The 13691-nt window shown below is 33.6% G+C and overlaps 1 protein-coding gene across 13 annotated transcripts in view; it reads right to left on the bottom strand.

Annotated features, from left to right (window-relative positions):
* RNF144A (ring finger protein 144A) overlaps window positions 1–13691 on the bottom strand; it is a 161362-nt gene that overhangs the window by 94177 nt on the left and 53494 nt on the right. The window lies entirely within an intron of this gene.

The raw sequence follows: 13691 nt of genomic DNA, 5'->3' as shown, positions 1-13691 counted from the left end.
AGAGAGGTAATGGATAAGAGATCTTTGAACTTTATATCTAGCCCTCTAACTAAAGGATATCTTAGTGATAATCAAATGCTACTCTTTCATTTTTGAGAGATGAAGAAACTGAGGACCAGGGAAGGGAAGGAAGCTATCCAAAGACACAGAGCTAGTAAATAAAGCTAGTATTTTAAGCAACTTCTCTGAATTCACATCTACTAGGTCTTTCTACCAGACCATCATTACAACAATCCAACTAGGGTCAAATATTATCACTCTATTTTTGAGATCAGGAACTAAAGCAGAAAGATTTCAAGTGATCAAGTAAATATCTAATAATTATTTAGACACACAGGACCAAGACCAAAGCCTTCAGATATTCCAATTAAACTGTGATCAATTGTGATACTGTGATGAATAACTTATAATCAATTTAAAACTGGACCAAATTATTATTCATAAGGTACATGTTTGCATTTCTATATCTGATCACAGAATCAAACAGAAAGGAGAATCGAAAACCATTTGATTACACTCTAATCAGGAAGCCAGATTTGAATTGATTTGTTAATACTTTAACCTGGTTCATCTAATCTCAAATACTATTATTGGATTAATGTCCTAAACATGGTTTAGCATTTACCACTCTTGTCATATCAAAAACAAAACAAAACATATTTAATTCCACCCCAATATCTGCAAGACAAATTCAAATTTCTCAGTCTAGAATTCAAAAGTTTCTAAAAGATGTTGCCATATTACCTATTTGACCAACATCCTGTAACCAAAATCCCTACTCCTGCCAATCTAGCCTCCTTAAAATTCCCTAAAAACACAGTACCAATATACACTACCTTTGACTCAGATTGTTACATTTCTTCCTGGGTTGCCAATTTATTTAAATTCTGTCCCTCCTTCAAGACATAGGTCAAGTCCTACTTTTCAGACTATCTGCTTTACAACCATAAGGGAATCTGTAAATCACCTATTCCAACTCCCTCATTTTTCTGAGAATCCTAACTAGAATGAATTAATTCTCTTTTTCATAGTCTCCTCTCCCTCTTCTCTCTTTTTTCTTTCTCTTTCTCTTTCCTTTCAGAACTCCTAGTAAAGCTTTCCCTACTTCTTACTTATTTAGTACTTGCATATATTACTTTGAATAGTATATATGACCTTTACTTTTAAGATTAAAAAATCCAGATTATATCTTAAGTACAGCTTTATGTTTCTAACATCAAGTGTAATGATGTGTACAGAAAAAGCTCTATTAATGCTTGATTATGATCAGAATCTTAAAAGTTCAAAAGTCACTTTATCCAATTCTTACCTGAAACATGAGTCCTATCTATAATGCTCCCTCAATACTGGATGGGCTTTGGTTAGATCTTAAATCACCCTAGTTCTTGGAGATACAAGTTATCTGACCTTCAAGATTCTGTAGTTTATGAGTGACTAATGAGTAACTAGGGACATCACAAACTCAACAGGATTTAACAGTCTATGATTACATCACTGAAGTTATTAAAGCAACATTTTTGGGTTTGTGTGTGGATAAGTGATTCCTCAGAGAGTGTGCACAGCCTGTTGTTAGGACCATGTTCAAAGACTTTCCAGATTAGAACTTGCTAGAGTTTACATTCCACTGGCTTAGTGTTACAGGATCCTAAATTACTTTCAAAAGACATGAAAGTATTAAAGAAGAACTTTTGTGAACATAAAAATAGTTGTAACAATAACAAAAGCAACAACAATAAATTTAATAATAAAGCAATAATTCCTTAAAAATTAAACCCACCATTCATGTGGTAGGAAAATAGAAGTTGGGACTGCTAAGTTAACTGTGAAGATGTCTGGAAGAAACCTTTAGATACTGGTCAATGGGATTCTAGCAAAATATTGCTGTTTAGCATAGCACCCCAGCCACCACTGGGATTGACCACACCCAAGACTCTAGATGGGCCCTATTTGGCCCTACTGTAATAATCATCTTGGCAGAGGGAACAGCAGAGGGAGGGGCATCCCTTCATGTTCTGGTATCAGATATATCAGAATATACTAGAAATACCCATATCCCACCTGCTTGAAATGCTTGGGTACCAAAGATGGTGATCACTTATAGCAGAAAACCCTCCAATGTGTATAAAGGTGACTAAAGATAGGAATATTCTGGTTCATGAAATTGGAAAAAAAAAAAAGATCTCAATGACTGCGGGCAAGAGGTTTATATGTTTGCTGTTGCTGTTGTTTGTCAGTGACAACTTCAGCTCAAGAATAGAAAATAACCCATTGCATGCAAATTCATGCAGGATAGCCATTTGAAATAACTTCCATTATTAAACACAGATTGAATCAAATGTGAACAGAAATTAACCCAAACATGAAGTAGGCCTATATTCTTAGTCAAATGCAAAAAGCAATCATCTTGTTCACTTGCACAATAGTCCACAAAGAAATAAATAAATATGAAGAAAAAATAACATATACATACATATATGTTAGGACAGTAACATACTATGACCAATTCTGTCTGAATTCCATTTTAAAAAGAAGAGAACAAGTTAACAGTAATAACAATAATAATAAAATAGGATAACTATTTTCCTATATACACATGCATTCTAATTTCTAATTCTTTCTATATTTCTATAAGTTTACACTTTACAAGTTTTTCAAAATTCCACATAGCCTGAAGATTATGTGTTTTTTATATGGTAACATATACTAAATATATTGTTCTTAAATTTGCAGAGCTCATTGTTATTTTCTGGCGATTGTGGGCAAAACAGTGCAGTCTGTGATAGTAGTCCCAGATCCCATCCGGATATTTGAAGTCTCTACTGTAGTACGGGGACTTTTCGTCTATTAATTTATGAAAGACAACGAGCTCCTGGTGGATATATTAAACATCAGAAGCTCACTATCTTTCACGAACTAACATCCCCGTGATCAAGCTGTAAGCCACTGGAGGTATCCGTCTTGAAGATGCTTTCAGTGAGCCTATAGAAAAGACAAGCTTGCATATCATATTTTACTATCTAAAAAATAATTATTTTATGCAATTGTCTGTTAATACATTAGAAATTAAAGAACAATAGGTTAATGACTTGTTCCAGACCATTTCTAACAGAATTCTATCAAAAATCATGAAATGGATGAGACAAGATAAAAACAATACTTGACAGTTTTATAAATAAGTTGACATATTTCATCTGAGCCTCACAACAACCCTGTGAGGTGAGTACTACAGATATTATCCTAATTTTACAAAAGATAGAATTCTGACTCTGAAAAGTCATTTTGCACATGGTCATACAACTTTTAAATATCAGTGGAAAGGAATGAACCTGGATCTTTATCACTACAGCCAGCATCCAATCCACTATAACTTAATCTATAAAAATTTATAGAATGTTGATCTCTTAACAACAGGTATTATCATCCCATTTTATGTATGAACTAAGGTATGGTGAACCAAGGCTTGGATTCTCACAATTAACAGCTATGGGACCTTAAGCTAGATTTCACATCTCTATGATCATCAATACCTCTGGCTGACAATCTACTATATTGTCTTAGGTACAAAATATGACTATGTTATTTTCTCTATTAATATTGGGATATGCATAAGAAACAATTTGTTTATTTATTCCTCTCACTACTTCTGTACATACACCTGAATAAAACCAGGGATTTGCAAAATGGTCAACATTCAGGAAAGGGAGAACCTAAAGCAACAGAAGAGTCAAAATTGCTCATCAAGACACAGAACTAAAGTTTACTTCTAAGTGAATGATGGCATACTAACTTATCTTCTTGAGGTGTACATCCATAAACAACAATTCTCTTTAAGATGACACTTTAGGCTAGAGAGGCTAGGAAAGGAAAGATTTCTAATATAGACATCAATGCCAAAGGAGATACCTGATCAGTCTTCACACTACAGCATTCCATTTCTAAGAAACTGCTATAAAGCCATTGTAGCAACCTAAACCTAAGGGTTTTTTACTTTAATTCAGTGCCTAATCCTACCACAGACAAACACTGTGAGCACAGGGAAAGGGGAAACTTCAAAAGGAAAGCATTATGAAAAACCAGGGATACGGAAATCTGAAGGAGGATTTAAAGAAAGAAGATCTTAAGGTTCCAATATAAATTAATCAATAGGGGTGAATAAAAATCCCTAAGTTTTCACAGATGAAATGTTACCTTTTGAAATTAAGTCTGCTATTCAATTTTTGCTTTATAAAAATGACATGTTCTCATATAGTAGTGCAAGGCTGAAGTAGGGGGAAGGTAGCTTATTAGTAAAAAATCAGCACTGGTTCTACCTATTCATTTCTGGTCCATTTTTATAGAAACTGGATTTTGGCTTATTCAATAACTCATTATTCAACAAATATTAAGTAATTATAAGCACTATGAGAAGATAGAGAATTATAAGGGGGAGATGAAAGAAGAAAGATAAGGCATAAACACATATAAGATTATATACTAATAAAGAAAAGTAAAAGAAAAAAGAAAAGGAAGGAATAAAAAGGCAATATAAATGATGTCGTGAAAAATCATATGTCATTAAAGGAATGATAGGAGTGTGCTAGTAAATGTTTAACAACCAACTCTGAAAAAAAAATAAAGGTGCTCTCAACTTGAGGTGGGGGTGAGGTAAAGAATGAAGAATTCAGAAAAGTAACCTTCCCTAGAGGTCTCTAATTTCTTAAAATCATCTTTGCACACTGATGAGTAGAGAAACCATAAATTTGTCATTAGGATGTGGAAATTTAGGCAGTGATGACAGGGCTTGAAGTCTGCCAGCAATAACACAAGAAAACTGAACTTACTAGCATCAAAGAATTATAATAATATAAACTGTTGTCAAAAGATATAATGCAAACCATTAGCCTTCCTTCTAAATTCCACCTTCTAGTAAAAACTATAGCTAACTAGGGAAAATCATTAGAGGAAATTTTTATTTTAATTTGATAGCCAAGATATAAAGGAAAATGCTATAAAATCAAAGGATATTAATAGACAGTTTTCAAATGATAGAAAACAGCTCCAAATCACAAATAAGAAATAAAAAAATTAAAATAATCTTGAAGTTCTACCTTGCACTCATCAGATTAGCAAAAATGACAAGAGGAAGCAAGAAAGAGTAGGAGGGTGGGAAATCAACATGTACTGAAGACATAGGTTAATGAACCATGGTGAAGTTGTGGCCTGACCTGGTCTGACCAGTTTATAAAGTAACTGCAACAATGAAACATTAAGAAAATATAAAGAGCAGAAGGAACTTCTGAAAGGAGACAAATCAGGAATTCAAGTTATTCTTAATATATTAAATATAAATAGATATTTAAAGTATATGTAGCAAAAGTTCACAGTTCATTACCTTTCTTTTTCTATACTGAAATGTTTATAGTTTTCTTTTTTAAATATTCAAAATAAAGAATTAAAAAGAAAGGGTACATGACTAAAAGAAGTCCTAAATTTTACGTCACCTTGGGCAAGTAACAATTTCTTTGTTTCTTCATTTGTTAAGATAAAGATGAAAATATTCTAGAAAGTTTGAAAAGATAAGATTACCAGTTCTAGAGTCAAAGAACCCTTTGTTCAAATTTGACTTCTGGCCATTTGAAGTCTTTCACAAGTCACAACCTTTTTAACTTTCAGCTTCCTTAAATGTTAACATAAGTGAAGGTTGGACTAGATAGCCTTTGAGGTTCACTTTCAGCTCTAAATCTATGCATCTGTTAATGTGCTTTGCAAGCCTTCTTGTAGTAGCAACTAGATACAAAGTGGATATACCCTTTGCCAAAAAAAATAATAATAATAAAATTACTCTAGATTAAAAGTGGTTATGGTATCCCTTACTCCTGCTCAAAAGAAATCTGGAAACAAAGTAGTTATCCATCAACTGGGTAATGGCTAAATCAACTGTGTTCTAACAAAATGGAATATAATACAATCACATAAAATCAACTGACAGGAATTATTAAATACCTACTATTCTATTATATGCCAAATACTATACTATACATTTGGAAGGAAGTATAAAGAATAAAGCAATCTTGACTCATAAAAAAAGCCAATCTTCAAAATGACAGAAATTAGGAAATCAAAGAAGGATATGAAGATGTATAAGTACTGATACAAAGACAAACAAAACCTGAATGCAGCAACATAAGTAAAAACATCATTAAAAAGCATCTGACCTCAGAAGTATGAGAATGGTTAAGCATTAGGACAGAGTAGAACAGAGGGAGGTAGATCTTAAGAAGGAATGATAAGTTTTATTTTAGATATGTAAGACTAAGATAATAGAATGACTGTCAAGTAGGAAAATCTACTGAGCAGATGAAGAGAAATAACTCTTAGGATTTAAATTAGGAAGAGGAACTCTGATCTAACCCCCACCTTTATAGAGGAGGAAACTGGAGCCTTCATTTTGAAGTTTTTGTTTAAAAAAAAATATTGTGATTTCTAAAAAAAAAAAATTAAGTCATTTTTGGATAACTTAGGGCATTGGAAAATTCTCCAGAGTCAATCTGTGCTTTTCCCAAAGCAAACCACAGTCTTTTCAGATTCTGGGAAGAGCAAAGGAACCAATGTCCACTGGAATCCATTTTCAGCAACATTATGGGGGTGGGGTTGGGGGTAAGAGAAATAAAGAACACATGAAATGTCCAAACTATTACTTAAACTGAGCTCCTATTTAAAGATAATTCATGGCCCAAGAAATGAAACTTCACTCTGAGCAAACATAGTAATTACTGAATTCATATATTTGTTTTCCATCCCAACTCTGTTCTTAATTCAGAACACCCTGATTTACCAAACACTAAAATTGTACCTAACTCTTAATTTGACAACTCTTTGTTTATTACTTCCAAATCTTGATTATGCTGTCTTATTTCAAAGTGGGGGTATTTAGCAAAATAAGCAAATCAAATAAATAAGTAAATGAATAAGAATCAATCCTAAAATGAGTAAACCAGTTTAAAAAAAACTTTGAAGTATTTTATATGAACATGCATGTAGACCAACTCTAATATATTCTTGATTCTAAAGGCTCAATAAAATTGCTGTCATTTTCTTTTTTTTTTCTGAGTCATTTTCATAGGAATTATTATTAAGCCATATCTCTACTACCCAGTTCATTTTTAAAAACTCAACTACTCAACTATGTCACCCACTAAATTAGCCATCCTTCTCAGGATAAAAATATTATGAATATGGCATCTTTCTATAAGATTGAATTTAAACTTTTATGGAAAACCTACTCTTTTATAAAAAAATAAGCCTGGTGACAAAAACATTTGAGATCTCTTCTTCTCCAGTCCTTTGTAAAACTCTGAAAAATTCTTAAAGGAGAAAACCTCCTTGGACTCTGCCTCAGGGAGGAACTCTAAGCACAAACAGTTTCACCTTTGTTATCTGGCTCAGTCTTGAAACCCATTGAATTCAATTCAAATTCTAACCCTGGCTGAAACCCAGACTGGAGCCAACCTGGAACTCCACCTACAAGCCCCCTTCAGCTTGTAGTCAAAGTTCCCTATTATAAAAGAGCTAAGCTGGGGCCCTCTCTTTGCAGAGGTCCCAAACATGGCAGCTATACCATGCTTAGTATGCCAAAGGATCTCTGTTCACTGGAACCCTGGTTCCTGTGTCTTTTATCTCTACCTTCAACTTTACTAACTAGACTTTACTTCCAAACCCCATAATAAACCTCTAGGTTTTCAGGTCTATAAATTCCTTTACAGAGGACTCTTGTGCCATTACTAGACCTCATTTAACTCTGTATCCTTGTGCCGAATCCAAAGGGGTTGCAGGGGAGCTCTAATTTGACTCCTTGTATCCCAAACCTGCCACTAGACCTCAATTAAACCTATTTTCATTTAGGTACCCCAATTATAAACCGCATCAGTAGGAAATCTACAAATGTGAAATAGTTCATATAGTGTTAAATTATTAAAATTTATTCATCAAGGGGGTGATTTCAGGAAAAGTCCTATGTGAACTGATGCAAAGTAAGGTGATTAGAACCAGGAAAAGTTTATTCAAAGACAAAAATATATTATAATCAGCTTTGAAAGACTCAGGAATGTAATGGAATATTACTGTGTCACAAATAATGACAAATAAGACATGGAGGCATTGGGGAAATTATACAAACTAAGCACAATTAAGAAAACAGTATATACTATTACTAGAATACTGGAAAATATAATAAAATTGAAACTTAATGTTGTACAATTATAATGACCAAGTTTGGACTCAAAAGAGATGAGAAAGAGCCCTGAGATTTGCCCCTATAAATTTGCTTCCAAGATCTTATCAACACATTAATTGGAATAAAGTCATTAATAAGAACTAAATCTTACTATGCTCTTATTTAGTCTACATTTCTATATTTTGTCCACAAGTAAGCCAGGAAAAGTCTCAACAAACATCCATTTAAAACTATAAACTAATCATGTGACCTTCTGAGCTTTAGTTTCTTTATCCAAGAAATGAAAAATTGCATTGAATAATCATTATGGTCCCTAAAGACATTTATGTGGCTCAATAGGATAGAACATCAGCCCTGGAGTCAGAAAGGTTCAAATTCCTGAGTTCAAATCCAGCCTCAGACTCTTAGCAGCTGTGTGATCTTGGGCAAGTCACTTAACCCCGTTTACTCCAGTTTCTTCATCTGTAAATGAGCTAGAGAAGGAAATGGCAAAATTATTTCAGTCTCTTTGCCAGGAAAACCCCAAATGGGGTCAAGAGTCAGACAACTAAATGACTCAAAGAAAAAGAGAATACTAAGTTGACATGAAAATAATGAAAGCATTTTAAACTTATAATTCACTAAAATGGATTGTTCATCTGAAATGTTGTTAAAAATAATTTCCACTGCCTTATACTTTACAGTATGGAATTTCAAAATGAAAAGCAATTGAAGAGATTAGATCCTCCAATCTCACATTTTACATATGAAGAAACCCAAGCTTAAATTTCATTTCTTCCTATTAGAAGATATTACTTTGGCCATATCCATTAACTTTAGTCAATTTTAGTCTCCTTATCTGTAAAATGGACAGGTTTGATTAGACAGCCACTGAGGTTTCTTTCAGCTCTAGATCCATAAAGTCCATAAAGTGACTTCTTTTACAAATATTAAATAGCCTTTTTGGTATGAATCCAGACCTTACAATCCAAACTCTATAATACTGCTAATTCTCTTTTTTTCAAAAGTTTTCTTTTATTTCTCTACTTCCTTTTCTTGTTTGAATAAATTCTTCCTCTTCAATTCAATCCCACCATGACTATATATTAGCTGTTATTTGTGCTTCATTCTCAAAGAGGACCATTATATCAGGGAGGTGATGCTATACTATCCAAGTGAATTGGAGTTAAATGAGTGAGGCTGTCCATGTTTACCTGCCTCAATTTCTCTTCCAGAACCATCTGAGTCCAGTGGCAAGATATAGATCAAGATGACTGGAGATATCCCTGGATGAGATGGGAGACATTAGTTGTTTTAAGCTAAGGTCTTCAATAGGTTTCATTTGACTGAGGCTGCATCACTTAGAGATTTCCAGTGCATAATTAGAAACTTTAATTTATTTATTTTTTTCACCTGTGTTTAGATTTATTTTATTTTTTTATTAATTTTATAATTATAACATTTTTTGATAGTACATGTGCATAAGTAATTTTTTACAACATTATCCCTCATATTCCCTTCTGTTCCGAAATTTCCCCTCCTTCCTTTCACCCCCTCCCTTAGATGGCAAGCATTCCCAAACATATTAAATATGTTATAGTATATCCTAGGTACAATATATATGTGCAGAACTGAATTTTGTTGTTGTTGTTGTTGTTGTAAAGGAAGAATTGGATTTGGAAGGTAAAAATAACCTGGGGAGAAAAACAAAAAATGCTAACAGTATACACTCATTTCCCAGTGTTCCTTTTCTGGGTGTAGCTGATTCTGTCCATCATTGATGAATTGGAATTGGATTAGCTCTTCTCTATGTTGAAGATATCCACTTCCATCAGAATACATCCTCATATAGTATCATTGTTGAAGTGTATAATGATCTCCTAGTTCTGCTCGTTTCACTCAGCATCAGTTGATATAAGTCTCTCCAAGCCTCTCTGTATTCATCCTGCTGGTCATTTCTTACAGAACAATAATATTCCATAACATTCATATATCATAGTTTACCCAACCATTCTCCAATTGATGGGCATCCATTCATTTTCCAGTTTCTAGCCACTACAAAAAGGGCTGCCACAAACATTTTGGCACATACAGGTCCCTTTCCCTTCTTTAATATTTCCTTGGGATATAAGCTCAGTAGTAGTACTGCTGGGTCAAAGGGTATGCACAGTTTGATTACTTTTTGCGCATAATTCCAGATTGCTCTCCAGAATGATTGGATTCTTTCACAACTCCACCAACAATGCATCAGTGTCCCAGTTTTCCCATATCCCCTCCAACATTCATCATTATTTGTTCCTGTCATCTTAGCCAATCTGACAGATGTGTAGTGGTATCTCAGAGTTGTCTTAATTTGCATTTCTCTAATCGATAGTGATTTGGAAGAAATTTAAGAAATGGTTTCTGACCCTTAGAGAATGACCCTGGTTAATGCAAATGGGTAGAAAATACCACAATGTCTACTTTAACATATTTATGCTGACCAGACACACAAATCACAATAAAAGAAGGTTAAAATCTCATTGCACAGGAAATCAATAATACTCAGGGATTTATGTGCAACAAAAGATAGACTAAAATGTCAAAAGTTTCAAAACAGAATAGAATAATTACACAAGAAACATGCATGCCCCAATATAAAAAAGAACTTGGTCAATTTTTATGGTTGACCAAAAATTTTGAAGATGTAATAAAGAACACAAATTGTGTTTTTATTTAGCTTTGGTTTTTTTGTTTTGTTTTGTTGTTAATAAAAAGGTATAAATATTCCAATTTAAAGTCTACATGTATAGGGCAATTTGTATCATCAGAGTCCTTTTGAGATTTCAAGGTTAAAAAGTTAAAAGCTGATCCTTCCTACCATTCAAATATCTATTTGAAGGTCACTGGATTTATGACACTATTGTCACAAGGTACCAAACACAAATCAGTAAAATGTGCATTTCTTCAAAAGTCAGTGGGATGGTAGAAAGAAACATGCATTATAATAATATCCCTGATAAATCAGAATGCCAAACACTTTCTCTTGGCTCTTACCCAGTCCATCCAAATATCAACCACAATTGTCTACTTCTCCTTGGGCAAATTAATGGTGTTTTATTATTACTATATTGCCAAAATTTAATGAAACTCATAAGCCAGAGAAAAGCTGAATTGAGAAGGGAGACTAGCACTCTCAGACATATTTTATCCCCTGAGATACAGGAGTTCTCAAGCTAGAATCCATGGACTGTTTCTGTGAATAGAGTTTATGTTATTAATGAATTTGGATGTGAAAAAATGTATATTTTTTTTTACTAATCTTTAACTGAAAATTAGTATTTCCTTCATCAAAAGTAGTAATTTAAGAAGGGGTCCATAGGCTTTATTAATATAGATACAACAAAAGTTAAGAATGCTTACTCTAGTAGATTAAAGGAAAGAAGTGCTTATTTTTGTACTTGTGTCTCCATAGTCTAAAATATATGTCAAACACTTAAATGCTTAGTCACTGATTGATATATTAGAATAAGTCTGGTAAGTAGAACCATCCTATCAGGATGCATTATAAGGTGTTGTGAAACCCATTGCCAGATTTGTCTATACACATTTCAACTTAATTTCTTTTTTAATATCACCTAATTTCTGAAAATATTCCTGTTCCCTCTTCTATCCAGTAAATCAAAGATTAAAAAAGGAAGCAATTCAACAAACACAACAACTGCATCTTACAGTCTATATACTGCATAAATTTTAAACAAGAAATCCATTGTTATACATGAAGTTTAAATTTGATTGTAAACATGAAAAGGCAACTTCATTTTCCCAGTGCTGTCTTATTAAGTTAAAAAAATTAAAAAAAAAAACCCTCCATGTACTTAATACCAAGTACTTTCAATCCAGAAAGTCTATGTTATACAGACCAATTATTTTCAGATTACTCAGCTGCCAATTACACAGTACAATGAAAGACCATTACATTACTCAGTTCTCCCTCTCCTTTGGAGACAGTAAACAAACCACTTGAAAATGTGGAGGCAAGTGGTGTTAGACCAACCATAATAACTTACTTTTGCCATCACCCTCCAAATGCAAATCAATTATCTAGGCTTTGGAAAGAATAAAACCATACTGAATGTTAATAGAAAATGATGGTATATTTTAAGTATTTAAAAGCAAAACAACAGAAAGAAAGCTTTGAAATCATCTAGTCCAATCGCCTATCTTATCAGGGAATGTGAGGCCCAAATAGAATTAGTGAATACTACTAGAATAGGGAATAGGAATCAAAATTGAACCCACTTCTTCTAAAGTCAACTGTTATACTGGCCAATTCTGACTATCTACAATAATTGTAGCTTGGGGGTAGTGACATGAAATTCATAAAGGAGTTAGATATATGATGAGGATACTAAATTGAAGTCCCTTATCTAAATACATTCAATAATCAAATCCCTTCCCCCCCCCCCATCTTGCTCCTCTGGGGCAGAAAGGAAACTGTTAGTTAAGAGTGACCTAGTAGTCAAGCAGCTGTTTAGATGGAGGAAAAATATAAAAGACAATACAAATTTCAGGAGCCAGAGAGAAACCACAAGAGGCAGAATCTACAAGTGGAATGCCTATTTTCAATAATATAGTTATGACTTCAAGGGGATGTTCAAAGGCAAGGAAGGTTCTTCCAAGTTACATACATACAGTATGCATATCATTGAAGATGTATTTTATTCCAGAAACCAGATACTTTGTTTGAGGGTTAGCAGCTAGAATGCTTCCCTGTCATACATCATCACTCATGAATCAGACATCCCCCAAAACATGTAATTGGGGATATTTTTGAACACTTGATAGGTTTTTAAAAAAAGAAAAAGGAGTACTCTTCTAAAAGCATCTTATTTTTTTACAAGTTTCAGAAGGTCAATAGTAATGTAATATTATTTTAGAAATTTTGAGGACTCTTGGACTCCACACCTAACCAACGTTTAAGCATGCCGATTATAGCTGCAAACATAATTCTGTTCCAGCATGTGGTTAAAGAAGTGGATGGACAAGAAATGTAGGAAATTTTTGGCATAAAAATAACCTGTGGTTTGCCTCTTTGACAAGAATCAATCCCTTGTGACCAAACATTACATCCTGAAGAGAAGGCAGTTCTCCACATAGGAAACACTCACAAAGATGTACTTTTTACAAAACCCTCTCAACCCTGGCACCCAATGAAAGATACCCAAGAGACTTTCCCATTGCTATAACAGTAACTCCTGGGAGAGAAAGTACAGACAGTACCAGAAGTTTACATACTAATGGCCATAATTAACCAGGAATGGGGAAGGGGGGGGGGGGAGAGAGTGGGGTGAGGAGGAATGGCAAGCAAAAACTTTCAGAGATAAAAAGGTTGCTCAATTTAAGCAACTTTTTTTTAAAAATAGTAGCAGAATACTGTTAACTAGTTTGTCAAGAAATATAAGCTTGACTAGAATATGGTCTGAGAAAGGCTGCTGTTAGAGGAAAAACAGTAGACTAA

The sequence above is a fragment of the Sminthopsis crassicaudata genome, chromosome 2 (genome assembly GCF_048593235.1).
Source record: "Sminthopsis crassicaudata isolate SCR6 chromosome 2, ASM4859323v1, whole genome shotgun sequence".
NCBI lineage: Eukaryota > Metazoa > Chordata > Mammalia > Dasyuromorphia > Dasyuridae > Sminthopsis > Sminthopsis crassicaudata.
Note: the sequence above shows the minus strand (reverse complement) of the source record. Positions and strands in the feature narration are given on the sequence as shown.